Here is a 24515-nt window from a genome sequence, read left to right as displayed (position 1 = left end):
TGAAACGACCGATGAAAGGATTCAGGTTCATGGTAGACGGACCACAGATGGGGCTAAATGTCCTAAATAGCACACAACCAAACTGTAAAAGACATTAGCAAAACTTGTGAAAAGGAAATCAATTACAGCCTCGTAGCATCTCAATCCATTACTTGTCAGTCCAACTATGACATGGATTTAGTGAGAAAAGAGAAGAGACAGTAAAAGAGAAAGTAGCAGAGGGACAAAACAACCCCAGAGAGGGACGCACGAGCAGACAGAACTAAACATGCTGCAGAGCAGCCAGCAAGCAGAGCTACACAGATACACTCTTAAAACAGATGTGTTAATATCAACACAAGTTGTGTCAATTCCCAACACACTAATGTGTCTATATAAGGACTACACATTTTGTGTTATATCCGACACAATCACTGTGTTAAATCCAACACAACTATTGTGTTAAAACTCTCAACACAGTAGTTGTGTTACTTTTAACACAGCTAACACAACAACTGTGTTGAGAGTTTTAACACATTAGTTGTGTTGGATTTTCTAACAGTGATTGTGTCAGATATAACACAAAATGTGTAGTCCTTATATAGACACATTAGTGTGTAAAAAAGTGTTAATTCTGTAAAATGTGTTAATTCTGTTCCTAAGGATTTGAAATTAAATGTACAAACACCCAACTGTAGAAAAAAGTATAATTTAATGAATATGTTCAAATACATTTTCGTTTTCAATTATACAGTTGTATTTCTTTACAGTAATATTTTTAAAAATAGTAAAAACGAGATTACAGAATCATCTCAGACTTAGATAATTTTGTACCTGGGATTTAAGAAAACTTGTCTTGGGACACAGAACAGGTTTAATGGTCTGACATCTGTCAGTTGATTTATGCTTACCATTTCAAATTCATCTTTTTTTTCAACCACATAAGCCTGGTAATGAACATCCAAACATTCAACTGATAACATTCTGACAAAGAACAATACCTCTTCCTTCTCACATTCTGGAAGGATGTGAACTATTTCACCAAAAACACGTTCCCCTCGTGTCATAGTTAAGTGCGACTACACTCCCTGTTCGATAGGACTGACCAAACACATCAACTTTGTGTGCAACATGGACAGTGCTTAAAATGCCAACATATTCATTCTTTGTATGCAACTTTTCAAGGAGCAGCTCACTGAGTTCTAAAGATCCCACAATAACAGGGAAGGCATTTGGAACCGATATTTCTCTCTGAAGTGGCTTCCCAAATGTCCAGTTGTACATGCTCTGTATTTGGTTCTTGTAAGCCAGTGTTTTAGATATGTTTTTAAAGTTACAGACTACATGAGCTTGCCGTTTTAAAGGACAGTGTTTAACTTCAAAGCGCATGCACATAACTTGACAAGCGGTCCAACCATTACAATCATTCTACCATAATGAGTCATGAAATGGTGCTTGGGGATGAGTGGCCTGTATGGGTAGAGCATCTTAAACAAGTCATGGTGGTCTATTATCAAGTGTTTTAAAAACACACCTAGTCCAGGTGTGACTACAGGTGCAAAGATAATACTGCATATTTCTCGCAAAAGAAGAAACAGTTTCCAATGTGGATTTTGCCTACCAACTAGGTCCCCTATCAGGAGTGGCAAAAAGAGGAGGACACACCACATTTGGCTGGCTGTCTGTCTGACTGCATTTTCATTCGTCCTAAGATTGAGAATTACAGATGGCTTGTTCTTCTCATTCATGTAGCCATAGTCAAAGCTGGATATTCTATTGTTAAGCTTCTCCAATGTAAACAGTTTGTCCTCATATACCATGTCGTAGCATAAGCTTGACTTCTAAAGGTGCACCACGCTTGCACTTTGGGCACACATACATGGTTTACTTATAGCCTTGAGCTTGGAGATGAGCTCCACAACTTTGGATCTTTTCTTACCTACAACGGGCATCTCATATACATGGTCCAGGAAAGAGAAGACAGACTGCAGTTGGACAGGGTACACAAGGTTGCAGACCCAATACATCTTGAAAAGTTTGTCGACTACACAGGTCAGCCCTTCATCTCCAAGCGGAACAGCAATCTTGTCATTTCTTGCGATGATCAGATACTGCTGGGAAGCTCCATTTGGGTGTCCAAGGCAGACGATGCAAGGTTGGTTGGCACTCACTGTTGAATCAGGATTCTCAAGCAAAGATGGGATGCTTGTTCCAGCCTGTAACACAAAAGGTTTGAAATACAACATTAGGAAAACAGCAATGACAGAAGACCATTTAACACAGAACCAGCTTCACTGAAGGAACCAAGGATGTGAATTCAACAGTGATGCAACCAAAAAGCCATTAAGAAACAAAAAACATACTGGTACAATGTCCAGGAGGTAGGAAATGGCTGACTTCACACTGCAGCGACTCCATCCTGCCCCTCGTCCAGATGCAGTTGGCGGAAGAAGGCGCGTGAGCACCTGAAGTGCTTTGAAGCAAAGCATATCTACATGGAAAAATGTGATTGCAGAATATTAGATTGTACAATCAGAATCAAGTATTTCAGATAACTAATATTACTTGTTTAGGTTTCATTGTATAAAAGTTATAAGTGCATCTTCCTAAATGCAAACCAACATACCATCAGTGTCGTTCCCAGTGGATGAAGGATCTGCCAGATCCTCAGACGTTTCCAACGAAGCAAGCTTCATTAGCCTGGGGATGATGTTTGTCTCCCATTTGCGAATGAAAAGTTCTCCCTTTCCCTTGAACGCTTTGCCGAAGTCGGAATCAAACTAAGATGTACAAAGAAATCAATATTTCTGTTGAGTCTATTTCAATCCAATTTGTTTGTTTGAATTTAACAGGCTATATTCAGTGAGGTATGGACGTGATTAATCAATGCTTTGAGATTGCTTCAAAAGGAGTGAAAATTGATAACTGTTAAAAAGTAAGATGAATTAAGATTATAGCATCAATAATTTGCTTACCAGGTGTGGCATGTCAATGAACCGTGGATACTGATCAAATATCTCAGCCAATGTTGGAGATTGTGTTGTAATCCATGTTCTTGGGTGAGTGTAGGTCTGATCCATAGCGTGCTTGATTGTTGAGAGGTTTTCAGGTGAGGGCTTCATCCTCTTGGCCAGGGTCACCCACTCACTCACGTCCTCCTCTATGATGGTCAGAGTTAGAGGGCCTCCTGCAGGGTTGGTCAGAGTTACAGGGCCTCCTGCAGGGTTCATACAGGCATTACAAAATGAAATTCAAGGACATTTCATTTCTTTCATTTTCAAGGACTTCAGATAAAGCAGTCGTGCTAAATGTAGCAAAACTGACAAGTCCAGCTAGCAAGAAGTGCATATCAGAGCAAATCAACAAATAGGCATCTTCTAGGGGCCAACAAGCGGAGCTAACTGCCAACAGCCACCTCAACAACCAACAAATGCCATTCATCAGCTCTACCATCCACACACACACACACGTGACATGGCAGCTAATTTACTGCTTAATTTCAAAGCTAAAATATTAGACTGTGTTATGTGGCTCTTCTGAATTTCAAAGACTTTAAGAACAGGGGCTATTGTACCTTGTGCGGACCCTGCTCCTGACCCTGACTTTCTCTTCCGCCGATATCTTCTCTGGCTTTCCTCCAAATCCCTTCTGAGGTTTCGTAGTTTCATTTCAATGAAGCCACTGTGTGACACTGGATCATAGTAGTGTTCCTTGGCAAGGTAGAGTGGGAATGATACATCAGTCAACTTGATCGACAACAGTACAATGACACTAATTTCTGAAACCATTGTAGAAACATGTGGTACATCGCCCCTCTGCAAAGTGTGTGTATGTGTAGTGTGTGTGTGTGTATGTGGGATTGAGGGCAATTGATATGTACTTACATATCCTTCATTGTGTTCCTCGATTAAGACACTCAATGTCGGGAAGAGGGTGACAATATTCTTGGCAAGATGCATCTTGTCATCACTGGATGGGTAACTGAAAATAACAGACAACTTACTAAAGCTTTTCTGATGACAATTAACATGAATAAATCCTATCGCTAACTCCAACCTCGACATTGACTATAAAATACTCATTGCGCATGGTGCAGAGAACCAATTTCATTCCATCGTAAAGGGCCGTAGGCAGTGTTTTCTAGTGGTGACACTGAATATTACATTGAATTCAACATGGCAGCCTCCATGGAGGGACCCACTCCTATATATAAAGGGCTCATTCTAAGGTCAGGAAAATGCAATTTAGTTTCATGGGATTATACATACATAAATTCAATTTCTGCCAAATCCATAAATATTATTTTCACCACTAGATGACGCAAAATACACACTGAACCTTTAACTCTACAAACACTTGATACAACAACTTACAATCCTCTTCTCTCCACAAGATCGCTGACCGCAACCTTAACAAGAAGCATCCTGGTTTTTGTGCATATGATGGCAGATTCTTGATATTCTTTGAGGATGTCTGGAGCCTTTGTTTGGACCAGTGATTTGAGTGCCTCTAATCCACTGCCACCCAGGCTCTGGTCAAGGGCAGGTAGGAGAGGATGGTGGGGAGTTGGCGCATGGTGGGCAGGCACAGAATTTGTCCGTCCTGTCTGGAGGTTTGGCAGGAGAGCAAGCTGGATTTAACACAAACAAAATAAAACATATATAAAACATCAGTGCAGTTTAAAATCCCCAAACTGATAAAAACTTTGTTAGATGCAAGACTGCACAATTATTTGAAAAATTAGGGAAACTGTTTACAATGATTCTCAACCTAATTGTCTGTCCCAAAACTGTATTAATTGAGAGCATTACCTGATATATCACTTCAGTCTGTGCATCCACTATCTCAGAACCAGACTTGAAAAATATATTGAATTTATCAAAGTCATTGACGTCATTGTTTCGATCTGTATCTATAAATTCGTTAAAGTCTGCATGATACTTGCGAAATATACCCATCTCTACAGCTGAAGGTATTTCTGATGTACATGCATCAATTAATTGTGCAGTATTGTGGAGTTGAAAGACTCTTTTGAAAATCTCTCCCAAACTGTCGCAAGGACTTTATTTTCATCCATTTCATCCATTTGCTGAGAAAGAAAAAAAAAGGTTTCAGTTAATATACACCATGTTATGCGGAGCTAGGGCGCATTTTAGCATGTCCCCAAACTAGGATCCATTTTGCATTGAACGGTGACATGCAGAAAGATGATGAACTAACATTACCACTGGCCCCACGGGCCACCAAGCGCCTACATTTGCCTACCTGGCTCACTTAGTAATAATCTTATCCACCATTGGAAAATCATTCTTCAATCAATCAATCAATCAATCAAAGCTTTATTTATATAGCGCATTTCATACCCAGAGGCAACACAATGCGCTTTACAGAGAACAAGGGAGGTGGGCAGACATCCCACCCCTACGTATTCCAGAGGGAAGCAAAAAAAACAGTAATCACCCGGGGGCCAGATAAGTGAGCTGTAAAAATTCTTCCCTGACCCCTCTCAACGAGGCGATCGAGCAAGCTCCTGGAGTATGTTTGTCTACCGGCTAAGAACATTTATAGAGCAATAAATAACATTAAATTACATTTTCAGAGTAAGAGAGGCTAATAACATCATAGGAGAGACATGGCAAACATTGGTGTATGTCTGTGTGTGCATAAATGTGCCTGGGCCCAGATAGAGGCAGGGGTTGGGGTAGGGTGGGGGGTAGGAAAAGGATACGGACCCGGGTTAGGGTGAGGGGAAGGGGATCTGAGCCCAGGACTGGTGTATGTCAGTGTGTGTGTGAGTGTGCCTGGGTCCAGGTAGAGGCAGGGGTCAGGGGTAGGGTGGGGGTAGGAAGAGGATACGGACCCGGGGTAGGGTGAGGGGAAGGGGGTACTGGACCCAGGCCTAAGGCCGGAAGTGGACTGTTGTATGTCTGTGTGTGCGTGTGTGTGTGTTAACTAATTTGCTACGACATCTGCAGCAGACAACAGGGGTATCTATCGGACTCAGGGTGGTCTGCTGGTGACAGTGGGGCATCCACTGGACCTGGTTAGAAGATAGGAGGGAGAGAGAGACGCACTAGGGAGAGGGGAGGCAGAACAGGGTTAGTAGCACACGGAGCCATATATAGAGCAATACATTACGTCAAACTGCATTTTCAGAGCAAGAAAGGCTAAGAGCATCATGGGAGAGGTGTGGCAAGCACTAATGTGTGTGTGTGTGTGTGCGTGCCTGGGCCCCGATAGAGGCAGGGGTTGGGGTAGGGTGTGGGGTAGGAAAAGGATACGGACCCGGGTTAGGGTGAATGTAACACAACATTCTTGTTATGTTACATTCTGAAAATAGTTAGTCTAGTACCTTTCTCTCAACTCAACAGCCTTCCCGCCCTCGCGCTGCAACAACAATGCAAACCGTTGTACATTTTCACACAAAAAAGTGACCGAATGCAAATGCTTCTGTCACGCCAAATAGTCCGGCTGCCAAAATATGTCCGGGCTAAGAAGTCCGATTGTCTTAGCTAACATGAGCTATAACAAAATCTCTCCCACGGACGTTAACTACTTGGGAGTTGGTAGCTGGTGCTAGCTAACTTACGTTAGGACCTTGCTAGCTGGATAATGTTCGTGGACGAGACTAGCTACATATAACCATGAAATGACGTTGCATTAGCTATGGTTCTCTATCGGCACAACTTGGCCAGACAGCTAACACTACTAACGTACCATGTTAGCCAAAAAATCAACTGACACGGCAAAGTTAGTAGCTAGCTATCTAACGTTAGCAAGCCGGCCAGCTACCCGATGATATAGTCTGCATGAAAACGACAGACTGAAACAGGGTTACGTTAGCTAGCTAGCACTAACTAGCCTAACACGTTTCACAAGTCACTCTTAACCATCAAATCTTGAGGGTAACTAGCGAATTACTCCGGACAAGTCGACATTTTTGGTTGATGCTGCATTTCCTAACATCTCACGACTGTGAATGAACCATATAAAATATACAATAATTATTTTTTACCTCAGCTCCGATTCTCCTCTCATCACCATCGATTCGTCCTGCTGTCTCGTCGTTGTCGTCTAGATTGTGTGAGACGGGAGCGGGAGGCTACCTGCTACGTGATTGGCCAGTAATTTACACATGCGGGTGTGTTAAAGAGGAAACAGAAAAAATAGGCCTAACCTCATGGATGTATTAATACCTAACCTACACATTGTTTTGCAGAAATTGACACAACGTGTTATTTCACTATCTTCATATTAATTGTATAAGGAAACAACACACCACATGATTGACAATAATCTACACATGCGAGTGTGTTGAAGAGGATACAGAAAATAACACATCATTTGCAGTAATTGACACAATGTGTTATTTTGCTATCTACACATTAATTGTGTCAGAAAACAACACATCATTTCTAAGAGTGTAGATACAGACGCACAAGCAACCAGAGATAAAGAAGCTCTTAGGAAGCATACATCTAGGCAGAGACAGATGGAGAGAGATGCACACGCAACCAGAGATGAGCATAATGCTGAACAGCATGCCACTAGAGAGACAGAAACAGCAGGATCCAGACATGATAAGGGACTGTGTGATAGAACTAATAGAAGGAAGTTCATAGAGAAGCAACTCTCAATGAATCCAGAGGCCTATATACAATCAGATGCAAATAAAAGGGCTACGTGAAGGCTAAGCCTAGTGCTTTAAGCCACTATGGCGCTGCTGCTCCGGATTGATCTAATTGACACATTTTACGTTACCGTGTTTGTTGATAAAGTAGTCGGACAATAAACTGCTGTGCGAACACTTTGTCCATTTATTGTCCTTCCATAATCAATAATCCAGCAAACAATCCGGTACGCATGTTTGTGAGTGCGTGTGTGGTCAAAAGCTGTTTGCCCTCCGTGCAGCAACACCTAGCCAACAACAGGAGAGTTCCTACCTAAATATCATCAGTTCCTATTAACATGGGAGGAGCAACGCATTGACCCAATTAACCTGAATTTGGCTCTTACAGGCTATGTTAAAGGAAAGATTTCATGTACAATTAAACAGGACAAAAATAGGCAGAATAGGACTTTTTAGAGATCAGGGATGGACCCATCTTTGCATGTGTAAACTGTAGAATAATTAGGCATTACAATCAGGTGAAGAAATATGAACACATGTTAATTTCTCAGATTTCCAGAATCTATTCTGCTGCTCCCACTCAAAATAAACCACCTCTCCAGTCTTGAAAGTTTCCCTCCCTCCCTCCCTCCCTCCCTCCCTCCCTCCCTCCATACAGTCAGACCCTACATCTCACCCACTTGGTTTTCTCCCTCCCTCTCTTCCTTCATCCTTCCTTCCTTCCATCTCTCCCTCCCTCACCAGTTTGTTTTTAAGAAACCATCCCCCCTTTCTCCTAGGTATGTGAACTGTGCCCGTACTGAGGAAGAGCAGAACCTGGTAGCGTTTCAGTACCGTGGAGGGATCCTGTATCGCTGCTGTCGGCTGCTGGCTGTCGGGGAGGAGCTGCTGGTCTGGTACGGACAGGAGTAAAGATACAAGAGCATCTCCTTCGACTACTTCTGGGACAAAAAGAGCACCACTAGAGGTAGCTGTCCTAGACTCTCCTTCCCTCTGTCTTCTCCTCCATCTCTCTCTCATCCACTTCTTTTCCTTAAAGCTGAAACAACCAGAGGTCTGCTAGTCATAATAGTAACCGCTGTCCAAGTAGCTCTCCTCTTCCGGCCTTCCCTCTCTCCTCTGTCTTTTTCCCATGGTGCCAGACAGCAGTGAAATTGTGTCAGTGTGGAAAGAACTTCACTTCTTTAGGACACTTAAAAAGACACCAGTGTGTTCATACAGGAGAGAAGCCATACCACTGTGACCAGTGTGGGAAGAACTTCACTACGTCAGCAGAGTTAAAGACACACCAGCGTGTTCATACAGGAGAGAAGCCATACCACTGTGACCAGTGTGGGAAGACCTTCACTCAGTCAGGACAATTAAAGATGCACCAGCGTGCTCATACAGGAGAGAAGCCATACCACTGTGACCAGTGTGGAAAGAACTTCACTTCTTTAGGACACTTAAAAAGACACCAGCGTGTTCATACAGGAGAGAAGCCATACCACTGTGACCAGTGTGGGAAGAACTTCACTACGTCAGCAGAGTTAAAGACACACCAGCGTGTTCATACAGGAGAGAAGCCATACCACTGTGACCAGTGTGGGAAGACCTTCACTCAGTCAGGACAATTAAAGATGCACCAGCGTGCTCATACAGGAGAGAACCCATACCACTGTGACCAGTGGGGAAAGAACTTCACTTCTTTAGGACACTTAAAAAGACACCGGTGTGTTCATACAGTTCATCCAAGAGCTGCACAGAGTTCACTGAAGCCTGCCTCAAAAAGGACCCCATCTTTGTAAGCAATAGTGTGCATGTGTGTGTATTTGATATCAAATTGACTTTTAGGATCTGAAAATCAGTCTATATTCTGAACATCTTTATTGTTTATATTCAGAACATCTTTATTGTCCCTGGAAGGGAACTAGACATACTGTACAACGACACATACAGAACAGTACAAGAAGAGTTTACACACATCCGCCCCCCCCCCCCTCCCTACTTTCTCTCTCTTTCTCATTCCCCCTTTCTCTCTCCTCTCAGGTTCACCACCAGCTATTGAAGAAGTGATAGATGAAGGAGAAGGGAGTTGGAGAAAGAGAAAGACCTGTCGAGGAATTTGGAATGGACCTGGTTTCTTAGGCCTTGATTACACTACTGCGTTTTCGCCTACATTTGTAGCAATGACTCTACCGCAGCCAAAATGAAGCTCGAACCCAGAGGCCTCAGGATACGGCTGGGGCTACATTTCGGCACTCAAAATCTGGAGCTGTGTTCTAGTGTAATAGGCAGATCCAGAGGCTTTTGAAAAAACTAGGAAAAGGCCTACGTTGTAATGCTGTGTTCAGTTCACATTATAACAATCAGACAGGTGACTTACAAGTTTGAGATATATAGCATCTTAGTGGATACGATAGTTAATCAGCCAAGCGGACTGATCTTCTTTGTTCCTAACCAAATAGTACCTACCTCACACCAGTCTGAACTTTCGAGCAATCCTGCCCTTTTCTTTTTGAATAATATTCTCAATTCTCCAATATATAGTCCTTACAATCAGTTTGTTTAAGTCCTTCATCCATTCCCTCACGATATAGCTCGCATATTACGACGAGACTTGAAATGTGCCCCAGATATGGAACAAACACTGGGATGGAAATGTATTTGTTGGTGACTGTTGGTTGGATGTCTGGACAGCTGCATTTTAAACTTGATCATGATGTATATTTTTTCATAAACCTTTTTTAATAAACAATGTATAAGCTGAGAGAGGTACTGTAGGGAGTTCATTTGTGTGTATGGGGGTTTGTGGCTGAATTTGGGTCATTTTCTCAAAACTCATATCTCAAAAACCCAAAACGACACTGCTGATGAATCTTAGCTTCTCCTTAATAATCAGAAAGATCAGACACAAGAAGACAAAGAACCTTCAGCTTCCAGAATCAGGTCAGGATTGAAAAAGGTCACATCAGTCTCAGGACCACTGTGTCATCTGTTCTCCCAAGGTGTGGAGGCACCATTCATCTCTCGTGAGCCCAGGGATCTACTGGAGTGTAGGGGTGTGCCCGAATAAGAATACGGTACTCGGATGAGTACAAATAGTAGCTTTTAACCGAATAGTAAATTTGTACGAATATTGTAAAAAAAATATTCGGGAGGGGGGAGAACAGTCAAATATGTATGAGCGAGCGATATGCGCACGTTCGCGCTGATATAGGCACTAGGCAGGCAACGACCGTAAGCAGCACCGAGGGCTTTTGTCCCCAGTTAACTGATTTATTGAGACAGTTATTGGATTTTGTTTTCTTGTCGTAGCCTACCTGCTGCAATAGCCTGTAGAGGAGGACCGGTAGCTAGCTTGTTAGCTCAGTGTAGTATATCTAGCTAACGCTAGCTATTTCAGCTACGCATGCTCAGCCTCTCACTAACCCCCCCTTTTCTTGAATACTGTAGGTCCAGCAGATGCAAACATGAAAAGGAGAAAAGTGGTGGCATAGCCAGCTTTTTTCAACCCCAAAAAACAAAGACAGGAGGGGAGTCAGACAAAGGCGAAGAGCAGAGTAAGGGACAGGAGAACAGTCAAGGAAGAGAAGAGAAAAGCATGAGTAAGGGAGGAATGAGCAATGGAGAAGAACTGAGTGATGACTGTGAAGAACAAAACATCAGAGACCGAGACAGAGCCACTGAGAGAGAAGAAAGTGACTCAGAAAGAGGGGGGGAGCAGAACAGTGATGAAGAGAAGGACAATGATGGACAGACCGACAGGAGCAGTGGCACTCAGATCCATACTACAAGTCCAGCTGGACCTCATGGTACAGTATATTAGTTCACTGTTAACAGATTCCTATATAACAACATGGCTTTCATGTTCTCGGATATTGGCTAGTGTAGCCTGTGGAGTTGGGTTCTTACTGTAGCCTACATGTTCAGAATTGTGCATGGTTTAGGCTGGTGTTGAAGTTAATGCAAGGTGCTTCACACTAGGCTGTGAGTGGGTGAATGGGATTTGAGTAAGACAGTTGAATTGTTTAGTAAGTACTGATACAGTAGTAAATGAATTGCCCTAATTGCTTCTTTACTCTAATTTCAGAAGTATCGAAATATAAAACTGATGGACCGATGCAGCCACATCTGAACGCCTTTCCACAAACCTTATGGGGAGGGGCAAGAAGATCTTTCCACAGTGAGTGGTACACGTTAGTGCACATTAGTGGTGTAGTAGCCAGATATGATTTGATTCAGTCTATGAGTTGCAGTAAAAGAGGCCAGCCGTATGGAAAACGGTCTCCGCCTCGTTTGTTCATTTACAGTATATACGGCATCCAAATATATCACAGTGTGAAGAGGCAATTGCTGGATTCTAATAACCCTGCTTCACATAATGATACGACACATCCCGTCCTCGCAAATCAACTCACAATGAACGATACGACCATGGATGTATTGAATACGACTGACAATATACCACGACAGGAAAACAATACTTTTGGAGTTGAGGACAATCTGGCTATCATACATAGTTTGTTTGCAACTAGGTTTGACAGCTGGACGATTTATATGTTTCACAGCAAATATGCAGTAGCCTACACTTCGCTCATTGCTATCTAGCAATATCAGGTAGCTACAGTCATAGATATATGGGTACAGTAGGCTATGGGATAGCTAGTTTGGGTTGCTAGGCTCATTGGTTGCTAGGTCGTTTCCAGGGTTGAGAGACATTGCTGAAAGAAAAGGTAACGGACACTTTCCATTTCACTTACGGTTCCAAACCCATGTTAACTATTGGATGTCATCGCTGTTCCTCCAAGAAATATTATATTTAATTTGTAATTCCATAGCAACGTGATTTAGCAGTTAGGGACTATAATGACACTCAGCAGTGAGCAACACATAAATAAAATTTCTTTATATTTTAATGTAGAAAATGCGAGTAAATGGCATATATTTATTTATCTTTGGCATGTGGGGCCATGGTATAAGCGGGATAATCAACTCATAGGTGTGCGTTAAACGGTTTTAAGGCACTTTGCGGAGGCACTGAGCGTCGGGTGGTTCTTCGCCTCCACGTCGTGCCTTAAAACCGTTTAACGCACCTACTCGTTGATTATCCCTTACTGGATAAACGAGGCGGAGACCGTTTTCCATACGTCTGGCTTTTTTTTACTGCAACTCTTAGACTGACGTTACAAACTCATATCTGGCTACTACACCACTAACGTGCACCACCACGTTATAACACAAAGTGAAAAAACAGTTTTTGATTTAGGGACAGTGAGGTGTCTGGCTATCATAAAGAGTTTGTTGGCAAATAGATTTGACAACTGGACAATGGATGCGTTGCACAGCAAATATGTAGTATCCAACACTTCGTTCATGGCTAGCTAGCAATGGTCCAGCAGGCTATGGGATGAGCTCATTTGGGTTGCTGTCAAAGCCGGCGCATTGATTTAGATCGGTAATTAAACTTCAGCCGAACTACGTGTGCGTATACACGGTTTTAACGCACGTCTGCTGGCCAATCAGGAAAGAGTATTAACCCAGGCCATGGTATAAATATAATTATAGATATAATACATTGTATATAAAATAAAAAGTTAAACAGTAAACAGGGTTTAGTCATTATTAGGGCTGGGTATCGTTACTCGATACCTTGTAGAACTGGATCGAAACAAACTGATACCAAGTAGCATCGAAACGTCTTCAGTCAAACCAGTACTTCATTCGATCCTTTTTGTATTGAGATCTAGGAAAAAAAGATGTTGTAATATGGTCCAATCACCGCAAGCGTTCTTCAATTTAATGCGACGTGTGATTGGCCCATTACGGCAGACAGCTACAATCCGTCTGGTGAAATCGACTGCAACCCATGCTGCAACTGCGAGTTGTTGACACGAGACACAGTTTAGCACGCTGAGATAATGCCACCAAAACGCTCAAAGGTATGGTTATACTACACGCCTATGGCGTATGGTAAAAATAAATGCATAAAAACACGGATTTCCCCCATTACCTAGCTAGCTAGCATTAGCAACCCTACTATAATGCATTGCTTAGTGCATTGGTTACTTAGTGGTATTTTAACTTCTGTAGCAGTGAAATGTGTTTAGGCTAACGTTATTAACTAATGTTATGCTTAATGTTAAGACCCCCCTAGGCCTACTAGCACCTCAACTGCTACTGCTGATGTTACCACCCCCAGCAGCAGCCCTGACACACCGTTCACATTAGCTGCAAGGTCACGGATGACTACAAAATGTGTAGTCACTGTCAGTAGTTATATTGTAATAAATGCAGTTTGATACTCTTTTAAACACTTTCAAAATGTATTCTTGTAAAAATTATTTGAATGTGATAGGATTGATGGCATTTTACATAACTGAATGCTTCCATTCACATGATGGTTATGGAATGGAAAAAATGCAAAAAATAAATTCAAAGTATCGATTGAAGTATTCAGTTGGTATCGGTATCACTTTAAGGGTACTGGTATTGGAACTGGTATCGTAATTTTTGAAATGATACCCAGCCCTAGTCATTATATATGGGGGTAGGTTTGTTTAAAGAGTGATTACTATTCGCTGTGCTACCTCGGGGTAACTGGTTTCCCTGGCCCATCACTCCCAGGCCCCTGCGGTCGATCGACACGGTCACAGCTCTTCTCTGTCCTGGCCCCGCAGGGGTGGAACCAACTGCCCACTGATGTCAGGACAGCAGAGTCACTGCCCATCTTTCACTGCAGGCTCAAAACTCATCTCTTCAAGAAGTACTACCACAATCCTCCCTCTTAAACACCTATTGTATTTGAGATTGCTATTGTTGCACTTTGCCTTCAGCACTAGATTATGTTCTTAGTCACTTGTTTTAGAAAGAAGATGCACGTGTGAGTTCTGGTGAGTAGTAGTACATTGGCTTTTCCTACGTTAAATGCAATTATTGTAAGTTGCTTCGGACAAAAGCGTCAGCTACATTGAGTATGTTTGTGTGTGATTGTCAGTGCAAAGAGGGAGACGTGTGCAGTTTGAGCATAGAGGCTGGGCACCCCTAAAGGGTTGATCCTAGAATCGTCCCTGATCTAGAGTGTCTGGACTGGTGTGTTTCTTAGTGCAGATGTGTGTGTGTGTGTGTGTGTGTGTGTGTGTGTGTGTGTGTGTGTGTGTGTGTGTGTGTGTGTGTGTGTGAGACTGACCAGGGTCGAGCAGGTAGGCGTACTCGTATCCCAGGGCCTTGTTGGACAGGAAGTAGTCCCCGTTGCGGAAGAGGGGCAGGAAGGGCACCATGTGGTATCCGTGGTTGTGTCCGATGGGGGCGTTGGCCTGGGGGTAGCTGGTCTGGGGGGGCTGGTCTGGGCGTAGCTGGTCTGGGGGTAGCTGGTCTGGGGGTAGCTGGTCTGGGGGTAGCTGGTCTGGGGGGGCTGGGGGGGCTGGTCTGGGGGGTCTGGTCTGGGGGTAGCTGGTCTGGGGGTAGCTGGTCTGGGGGTAGCTGGTCTGGGGGGGCTGGTCTGGGGGGGCTGGTCTGGTGGTAGCTGGTCTGGGGGGGCTGGTCTGGGGGTAGCTGGTCTGGGCGTAGCTGGTCTGGGGGGGCTGGTCTGGGGGGGCTGGTCTGGGGGGGCTGGTCTGGGGGTAGCTGGTCTGGGGGGGCTGGTCTGGGGGGGCTGGTCTGGGGGGGCTGGTCTGGGGGGGCTGGTCTGGGGGGGCTGGTCTGGGGGTAGCTGGTCTGGGGGGGCTGGTCTGGGGGGGCTGGTCTGGGGGTAGCTGGTCTGGGGGGGCTGGTCTGGGGGTAGCTGGTCTGGGGGTAGCTGGTCTGGGGGTAGCTGGTCTGGGGGGGCTGGTCTGGGGGTAGCTGGTCTGGGGGGGCTGGTCTGGGGGTAGCTGGTCTGGGGGTAGCTGGTCTGGGGGGGCTGGTCTGGGGGGGCTGGTCTGGGGGGGCTGGTCTGGGGGTAGCTGGTCTGGGCGTAGCTGGTCTGGGGGGGCTGGTCTGGGGGGGCTGGTCTGGGGGGGCTGGTCTGGGGGTAGCTGGTCTGGGGGGGCTGGTCTGGGGGTAGCTGGTCTGGGGGTAGCTGGTCTGGGGGTAGCTGGTCTGGGGGTAGCTGGTCTGGGGGTAGCTGGCCTGGGGGTAGCTGGTCTGGGGGGGCTGGTGGGTCCTCAGCCAGCGCTCGTAGATGCTGGGACGGGGGGAGAGAGGAGCGGTTAACCCGTCATCCACACCTCGCTCCGATTCCACTCCTCATACACCCAGATGGACATAAAAGGAGTAGTAAAGGGAAAATGCATGTTTAGCCCTGTTTTAAGGTTACTTATGATCATATACAACGGTTCAGATCAAAACGTTGACAAAACTAGCACTTTTGAGAAAGTCTGATAATTGCTCTACCACCGTTTAGGTCATACAATGGATGTGGGTGGGCACCTTGAAAAATCATTCAAAAACATATTAAACTCTCGATTTCAAAGACAAGAAGCTCACCGAGGGTGTAATTGGTGTCCGTTGGTGTTCTGACATCAAATTCGCCGCAAAGTATGAATCCTGTAGGGTTTTATTGATCATTTTATGAAATCCATTGACTTGTATTGACGCGACCGTTGTAGATGTGTAGATCAATCCGCAGAGGGGATTCAGGAAGCGGAACTACTTACAGTAGCTATTGTTATTGTTTATGTTGCTAGGATACCTAGTTTGCCCAAGTTTACACACGTATGTGCTGCGACTAAATAGTTCTATGCTAAATATTTAAAAAAGCCTTTCCAGATGAACTAGAATCTTAATTTATGGCAAATTATGTCAGAACGCCAACTAACACCTTGGTGAGTTTCTTGTCTTTGAAATCGAGAGTTAAACATGTTTTTGAATGATTTTTCAAAGTGCCCACCCACATCCATTGTATGACCTAAACGGTGGTAGAGCAATTATCAGACTTTCTCAAAAGTGCTAGTTTTGTCAACGTTTTGATCTGAACCATTGTATATGATCATAAGTAACCTTAAAACAGGGCTAAACATGATTTTCCCCTTTACTACTCCTTTAAGTTATGTATAGAAGGACTAGAGTACGTTGGATATTGTATCGAAGGATTAAAGTTGTTCTGGCAAAGTCTACAGAATACTGTCATTGACTGGGATAGTCTACGGTTCTATCTGTCATTAACAGGGCTAGTCTACAGTTCTGTCTGTCGTTGACAGGGCTAGTCTACAGTTCTATCTGTCGTTGACAGGGCTAGTCTACAGTTCTATCTGTCATTGACAGGGACAGTCTACAGTTCAATCTGTCGTTGACAGGGCTGAGGCTCTGTGAAACCTACCTCCAGCCTCGTAACGTCTCTGTTCTCCTGTTCTAGAGTGCTTTGTGAGGACTGAGGTAGTTGTGACCATTAGAGAGGCTGTGGCCCCAGAGTGACCTCATTACTGTAACGGTGCAGATGAGGCTGATGATTGTCAACACGCCACATGGAACAACACCTGGTAGCAGGAGAATGGAACGTATGCAAGTGTGCAGCTGTCCTACTGTGTGTGTGTGTGTGTCTGTGTACTGTATATCTGTATTTATTTGTGTGTGTGTGTGCGTGCGTGCGTGTGTGTGCGTGTGCGCGTGTGTGTGTGTGTGTGTGCACCTGTTGATGAAGGCGTGGTGCAGGAGGAAGACGGGGTCGTTGTGAGTGTGTGTGTGTTAGTATGTGTGTGTGTGTGTGTGTGAGAGTGTGTGTGTGTGAGAGTGTGTGTGTGTGAGTATGTGTGTGTGTGAGTGTATGTGAGAGTGTGTGTGTGTGTGTGTGTGTGTGTGTGTGTGTGTACCTGTCGATGAAGGCGTGGTGCAGGAGGAAGACGGGGTCGTTGTGAGTGTGAGTGTGTGTGTGTGTGTGTGTGTGTGTGTGTGTGAGTGAGTGTGTGTGTGTATCTGTAGATGAAGGCGTGGTGCAGGAGGAAGACGGGGTCGTTGTGAGTGTGTGTGTGTGTGTGTGTGTGTGTGAGAGTGTGTGTGTGTGATAGGGCTGGGACTTTTGCCCAAAAATCATATTCGAAGTTCGTTTATTTATTAATAATAATATTCGAATATATTCGAATTATTATTAATAATATTTTTTACCATTAAATTCTTACAGAAAGACCTACCTAGGTTTTAAAATAAAGTTGTGCACATTCTGTCCACTAGTGGGCATTGTATCATAGGCAATATCGATAAGCAATGATGTTTTCAGAATGATTTTTTTATCAGATGTCTTAGTTATATCAAGATTAACTGCGAGGGGAGTCCCAGCCCAGCTGATAACCCTCCGTTGCGGGTTGGGGGGAAGCAACGGTCGGCTGGGATCCTGCCTCTCATAGTTAACCAGCAACTGGTCAGTGGACGGTACCAGGCAGCCTACGCTATGTCTGAATCAAAGAAGGTTATCAAACTAGCTGGCTAGGATCATTTAAGCATAACAATCCAACGGCTCCAACTCCCCCAAAAGAACCACTGCACAAGCACCAACCCCAATAATAATAATAATAATAATAATAAGCACAAGCTACCGAGTGCAACGTTAGCCTTGCTAACGGAGATAATGCATTTGGAGGAGAGTTGCAGCTGGTGCTAAACGAGGCAAAGGAAGAATATTTTGTGGACTATTATCACATCCATTTCACAGTTGGGATTATACAGAAAGGTGAGGATCGAGCCTGTGTTGGATGACCAACTCAAATGCCTGGCTAGCTCAATATTGTTGTGAGCCGGAGCCCGTCGCTTTCACTGGATGACTCGTGAAGCATGCTTCATTTATCTCGCATACTAAACATGTTTTCGTGGAGTAGTACAGGTATGTACTAAATCGCATGTAGTAGGCGAGTTGCAGTATGTACTATATAGTATGTAATATGGACATTCGGACACGGCCCAAGCTCCTTGGTAAGGGCTGGGTAAGGGCGATCAACCTCCTTGTTTACATTTTTACTTGCTTACCGATTGGCTATTTGGATCCTGCCGTCACAGTCATACGACTATTTTTTAGTAACTAGTTAGTAGTTACTAGTTAAGACAACGCCTAAATTGCCGTGGTGCAACCGAAATTAGACACCAAACTAATATGCGACTAACTAGTAGCAACTAAGAGTTTAGTCAGTGTTTAGGCATGACTACATGCTTGGGTTTATGGTGCGTTCCAGGCAACCCGTAACTCGTGTTTTTCCGACCTCCTACACGTGAAAATGCTCTGGAATGGCAGTAGCCTACATCGATCTGTACGAGTTCACGGGTGGGAAGTTACGGGTTTGACTGCCATTCCAGAGCATTTTCACGTGTAGGAGGTCGGAAAAACACGAGTTACGGGTTGCCTGGAACGCGTGCTAACTAACGTCACCTCCTACAGGAGCCCAGGTGTCCAATAGCCTTGCTAATGAGCTCGCGATTGCAACTTCACCAGGCGTGAAAAACCCTCTGAATCTGAATCAAAAGCAACGTTTGCTAGCCAACACATTTACAAAAAATTATGCCTATAACAGGTTCGAATATTAAGGGCTGCCTAATATTCGTTCGAATACCAGTATTTCTGTCAATATTCGAATTATATTCGAATCCCGAAGTTCGGACTCCCAGCCCTAGTGTGTGAGTATGTGTGAGTGTGTTTGTGTGTGTGTGTATGTGTGTGTGTGAGAGTGTGTGTGTGTGTGTGTATGTGTGTGTGTGAGAGTGAGTGTGTGTGTGTGTGTGAGTATGTGTGTGTGTGTGTGTGTGTGTACCTGTCGATGAAGGCGTGGTGCAGGAGGAAGACCCGGTCGTTGTGTGTGTGTGTGTGTGTGTGTGTGTGTGTGAGTATGTGTGTATGTATGTGTGTATCTGTCGATGAAGGCGTGGTGCAGGAGGAAGACGGGGTCGTTGTGAGTGTGTGTGTGTGTATGTGTGTGTGAGAGTGTGTGTGTGTGTGTGTATGTGTGTATCTGTCGATGAAGGCGTGGTGCAGGAGGAAGACCGGGTCGTTGTGAGTGAGTGTGTGTGTGTGTGTATGTGTGTGTGTGTGTGAGTATGTGTGAGTGTGTGTGTGTGTGTGTGTGGATGAAGGCGTGGTGCAGGAGGAAGACGGGGTCGTTGGCGGAGCCCTGGACGGAGGACATGGAGCCGTTCATGAAGACGTGCAGCGCGTTGTGCATGGTGCTCCGCCCCCGCACCGCCAGCCCCGTCACAGGGTCAGTGAAGCCTGCGGGGTCAGAGGTCAGAGCCAGGGTCACCTGGGTGTACGTGCTTGTGTACTTTCTGTGTGTGTGTGTGTGTGTGTGCGCGCGCGTGTGTGTGTTAGAGAGAGTGAGTGTTTTTGTGTGTGTCTTCTGTGTGTGTATGTTCTCTGTGTGTGTGTGTGTGAGAGAGAGAGTGTGTGTGTGTCTGTGTCTATGTATGAGAGTGTGTGTGTGTGTGTTTGTGAGAGTGTGTGTGTGAGTGTGTGTGAGTATGTATGTGTGTGCATGTACAGTATGTGTTATTTAATAATAATAATAATAATAAAATGTCGTCCTGTAGGAAGCTTGGGAAGCTCATTTACCTCAGGACTACTAACATGACTCAGCAGTGTTTCCTGCTTTCATTCTCAACATATTTCTAATACTTTTTTGTATTCATGTTTATTTGTGTTTATTCCAATGCTTTCTATAGTGTTTTTACAAGAAAATAAACACTTACTGCCCTGATAAATAGCTTTAAACAGGATTTTCTTTAGTGGCTGTCTAAGACTTTTGCACAGTACTGTATGTATGTGTGTGTATGTAAGTGTGTGTGTGTGTGTGTGTGTGAGTGTGCGTGTGTGAGTGTGCGTGTGTGAGTGTGAGTGCGTGCGTGCGTGTCTCACCCTCCAAGGCGTTTCTGAAGCTCATGTTGGCGCTGCGGTCCATGTGTGTGTGCGTGTGTGCGTGTGTGTGTGCATGTGTGTGCGTGTCTCACCCTCCAAGGCGTTTCTGAAGCTCATGTTGGCGCTGCGCTCCATGTGTGTGTGTGTGTGTGCGTGTGTGTGTGCGTGTGTGTGTGCGTGTGTGCGTGTGTGTGTGCATGTGTGTGTGTGTGTGCGTCTAACCCTCCAGGGTGTTTCTAAAGCTCATGTTGGCGCTGTGCTCCATGGCGCCGGTCTCGTAGTCACGGAGCCCCAGGACCTGCTCCTCCTCCGCCGAGGTCGGGAGGCGGGGCACGCGCCACGGGTCCTGGTTGCCAGGGTTACGCAGCAGTGGCCCCTCCCCTGTCCCGTTACACAACACTTCTCTGTTGTTGTAGTCCTGTGGCTGGGTGCAGATTACCTACACACACACACACACTCACTCACACACACACACACAAACTCATCCCTCTTGTACAGAGAGACACCGTACTTCACTTACCACAGACCAGGGGTCATTGTGTGGTCAGACACATACATTGTTACATTCTGTTTCACGCCAATGACCAATCTAGCCTCTCACCTTGTATTTGACCTTTGACATTATGAATGGGCCAATCAGAGGCCTCTGATGATGTGTGGGGTGGGTCTACATGATGACCAGCACTGTTGACAGACATGCGGGTGCTCTGGTTTGCATCATTTGATTGGTTTTTCTGATTGATTTGAAGTTGGTCCGATTGTCTGTGATAAAATTTTGGCCACACCCACTGGCAACAGCACTACGTTAAAACAGTTTCAACCCAAATCCATCCACCCCTGGAATTATTAAAGGGGAACTTATCTTGAACACAGTGAGGCCAGGTAACCCTAACCTGAAGGCCTGGCTGCTTTTCCTGGACTACCACTGTGCTGTATTATCCATTTACATTCATGAAACATACAGGTATACACACACACACACAACACACAACACACATGCTTACCTTCCAGGAGGAGAAGACGGAGGCGGGGCTGATGAGGTGATGCTGCCGCGGGCTCCGCCCCCCCATCAGCTGGTCCGTGCAGACGTGGCAGCCGCTGGCGTCCCTCCAGTCCAGGTAGGGGATGGAGAAGGTGGGGTCTCCCAGTGCAGCAGCTAGACGCGGCGCCAGGGCAGGAAGGCGGCGGCCTCGTGGGCGAAGTCGATGTCCTCCCACACGTTCCCGGCCCCGCCCAGCAGAGCGTCACGGGACACGTAGTAGTGCGTCCACACGAACAGGTCGTACACGCTGACGTCGGCGAACAGGGGCCGCTCGCCGTCCACGCCCATCTGGGCGCGCGTCCCCGTGGCGATGACGTAGTCTGGGCTGACCGTGTCCTTGGCCAGGTTGAGGTAGGAGCGACGGTGCTCTGCGGCCCACAGGCTCAGGACGTTCTTCCGCACCGACGCCGTCCGCTCGCCGCAGCCCCTCCCCCGAGAAGCCGAAGTCGCACTCCTCGCAGGCCACGCCCCCCACACACACACACGCGCGCACACTCAAGACAATGTAGGCTATGGTATGATTATGACGTAACAACCATCTGAGTTCAGTTCGATGGCTTTATTAAGATGAAAGTTGTTAAATATCATTCAGTCGTGCGGTCGTAGAAGAGCAGGGGCCGGCGCTCGCGCTCGTCCACGCCACGGTGGGGGTACTGGGGCCCGTGGGGCTCGTCCAGCAGAAGCCCCGCCCAGACATGGCGCCGCAGGCGGGGCCGTCGCCTTCCCACACCGGGCAGCGCTGCTTGGTCCGCAACGCCTCGGGCGTGGCGCAGGGGCGCGGGAACTGGCCCCGACCTCTTGACACTTGTACAGTAAGTGTGCAGTATGAAATAGAATAAACTATATACACTGTATGAACCAGTTAAAACCTATTAGTCTTATTTCCCCCTTTTGTTATACTTACACACACTGTAACCCACGGCGGTCAATAACAGCAAACACAAGTCTAATCAAATCCAGTGTGATGTTCTAGTAAACGCTCCACCCACACAAGCCTGTTGATGAGAAGACTTTCCTTTGAGAGACCAAGAGATTGAAGATAGATTGAAAACAAACCATATAGTTTGGAAACAAACCAATAAATCAGACAACTGAACAATATAATAGCCTACAGTGCTTTTATTATTGACATTATTGTGTTATTCCAGATGGTGTATGTGATTACAGACTAGACCCGTGTAGGGCTGCCATGGCCAGAGGAACGTGTTGTTGAGTATAATGACAGCTTCTAATATCAGAACCCAACTCCACATTCCACTCCGCAGTGTGAGACTGTATTTTAGTCGCAACACAAAGCGCTCTCGCATCATGTGCGGAGGAGAAGCTTCTACTGCAGGGTTCTCCGGTCAGCTCGCGCTCCTCCGGATCATAACCCGGTCACATGCTACCGTGGCAGACCAGAGCCCTGTACTACGAAGCTGGATTACGGGGTTAGCGCGATAACTTCAGGTTCAAGACTGGTTCATCCGTATCACGAAGGTGGATCTCTTTTCACCGCGTTATATCGCCATGGTAACTTATGCTGGCGAGCTAACCTGCTCGGTGGCAGGTTAAGTTCCAGATTACTGCTCGACGCTATAAAAACACCGGTAGTCAACCAGTCAATACATGCGGAAAATGGCTTGTCCTTTCTTAGAGGATCCCGTGGAGCTCGGTGCGCGAATAGTTAGAGGGTCTCTAAGGAAGTCGAGAGTATTTATAATTTATATTTGGTCCCTTCATTTACGTCACGTAAAGACCTCTGTCCCTCCTGAGCTCTCTCGGTCTGTTGGCCCAGCGACCCCTGTGTCTCGGGCTTCTGGGAGATTGTCTAATGGGAGTCTGGCCGAAGCCGTACCCCCGACCCCCCTCCCTCCCCCCTGGGGACAACATCACCCCTCGGGGCGGGGTCCCGTGTTCGGGTTCTGCGCCCGCTAGACACATAGCGCCGGTCGTCGCGGAGAGAGGGCCCCTGGAGCCTCACAGACATCCTAACACCTTCTATAAGTTAACGGAGTGGCAGCTGAGGATTAGGAAACCCATAGTCATCTTAGGTGATTCCAACTTGGCACGTATCCCAGCTTTTAGAGACCCGCGAGTGCAGGTAGAGGCCTACCCGGGCGCTACATACCATCATCTGCAATCCCTGCTGAGGCCAGTAGTTCCGCAGCCCCTAGTGGAGAAGGTAGTCATAGCCGCAGGTCTAAACAACTGTCTGCGTCTCCAGAATTCGAACACTACCTGGAAACAGCTGCAGCAGGTTTTAAAGATAGCTCGCGTAGTCTTCCCCAAAGCTGAGATATACATGTCCCTGTCATTAACATCTGTGACCGCCTTGAGAAAAACCAACAGGCCCTTCTCGCAACTCTTAACGATACCATCTTGAGGAAGTGTCAGTTTCTCAGTGAGATTAGTCCTCTCAGGTTCCGGACAGAGCCCCACGACCCGGTCCATTGGACCGCGGAGACGGCGGCGACCATCCTAAAGCATTGGTTGGACCAGTTAAACATGTAGGGGGGGACGAGTGTACACCTACACCTCCCCACTCATCCAATATAATGAACTTGTCCAAATCCTACCGCCTGACGGAACTAGAGAGTGAGGTCCTGGAGAGAGGGTTAACCTTCATCCCCACCCCTGGACAGCTGGACCGCGACCAGCTCCGTAGGGACCTCCACGTTTACCACCGCAGACTCAAACTGTTGGACCATTTCTCCTTTGAAACTGACTTTCCCTTCACTCCCTTCACAGCACCTTCTAGATGGGAGCCAGAGGTAGAGAGGGTCTCCCCCTGGGTTAGAGAGGTCATCAGGGAGGACTTGGAGGCCTTGACCAGCTACAGGCCTAGGCCTGCACAAGTGCAGAACCTATCCCCAGAACATCGCCAGGCCCTTAAAAGTCTGAGTAGAAACAACACCCTGGTCATTAAACCAGCAGACAAAGGGTCACAGATTGTACTGATGGATAGGGTACAGTATGTGTTGGAGGCAGATAGACAGCTGGCAAATTCCCTCCATTATGCCCCCCTCGATCACTCCATGCAGGAAGAGAGCCAGGCGCGCAACCGACAGATCGTAACACAGCTCCTCGCAGACGGC

At 46.0% G+C, this 24515-nt stretch overlaps 1 pseudogene across 1 annotated transcript; it reads right to left on the bottom strand.

Annotated features, from left to right (window-relative positions):
* Positions 1 to 1820: 1820 nt before the first annotated feature.
* Positions 1821 to 23407, bottom strand: LOC311327310 (tyrosinase-like; annotated as a pseudogene). Its single transcript has 9 exons — positions 23314 to 23407; positions 22042 to 22242; positions 21401 to 21932; positions 20619 to 20835; positions 19607 to 19754; positions 15698 to 15752; positions 14778 to 14904; positions 2955 to 3196; positions 1821 to 2195 (listed from the first exon to the last, which is right to left on the bottom strand). The product of its transcript is annotated as a tyrosinase-like (transcript).
* Between the last annotated feature and the right edge of the window lie 1108 nt (positions 23408 to 24515).

The sequence above is a fragment of the Borostomias antarcticus genome (assembly GCF_949987555.1).
Source record: "Borostomias antarcticus genome assembly, chromosome: 31".
Taxonomy (NCBI): domain Eukaryota; kingdom Metazoa; phylum Chordata; class Actinopteri; order Stomiiformes; family Stomiidae; genus Borostomias; species Borostomias antarcticus.
This window is presented reverse-complemented; position numbering and strand designations above follow the sequence as displayed.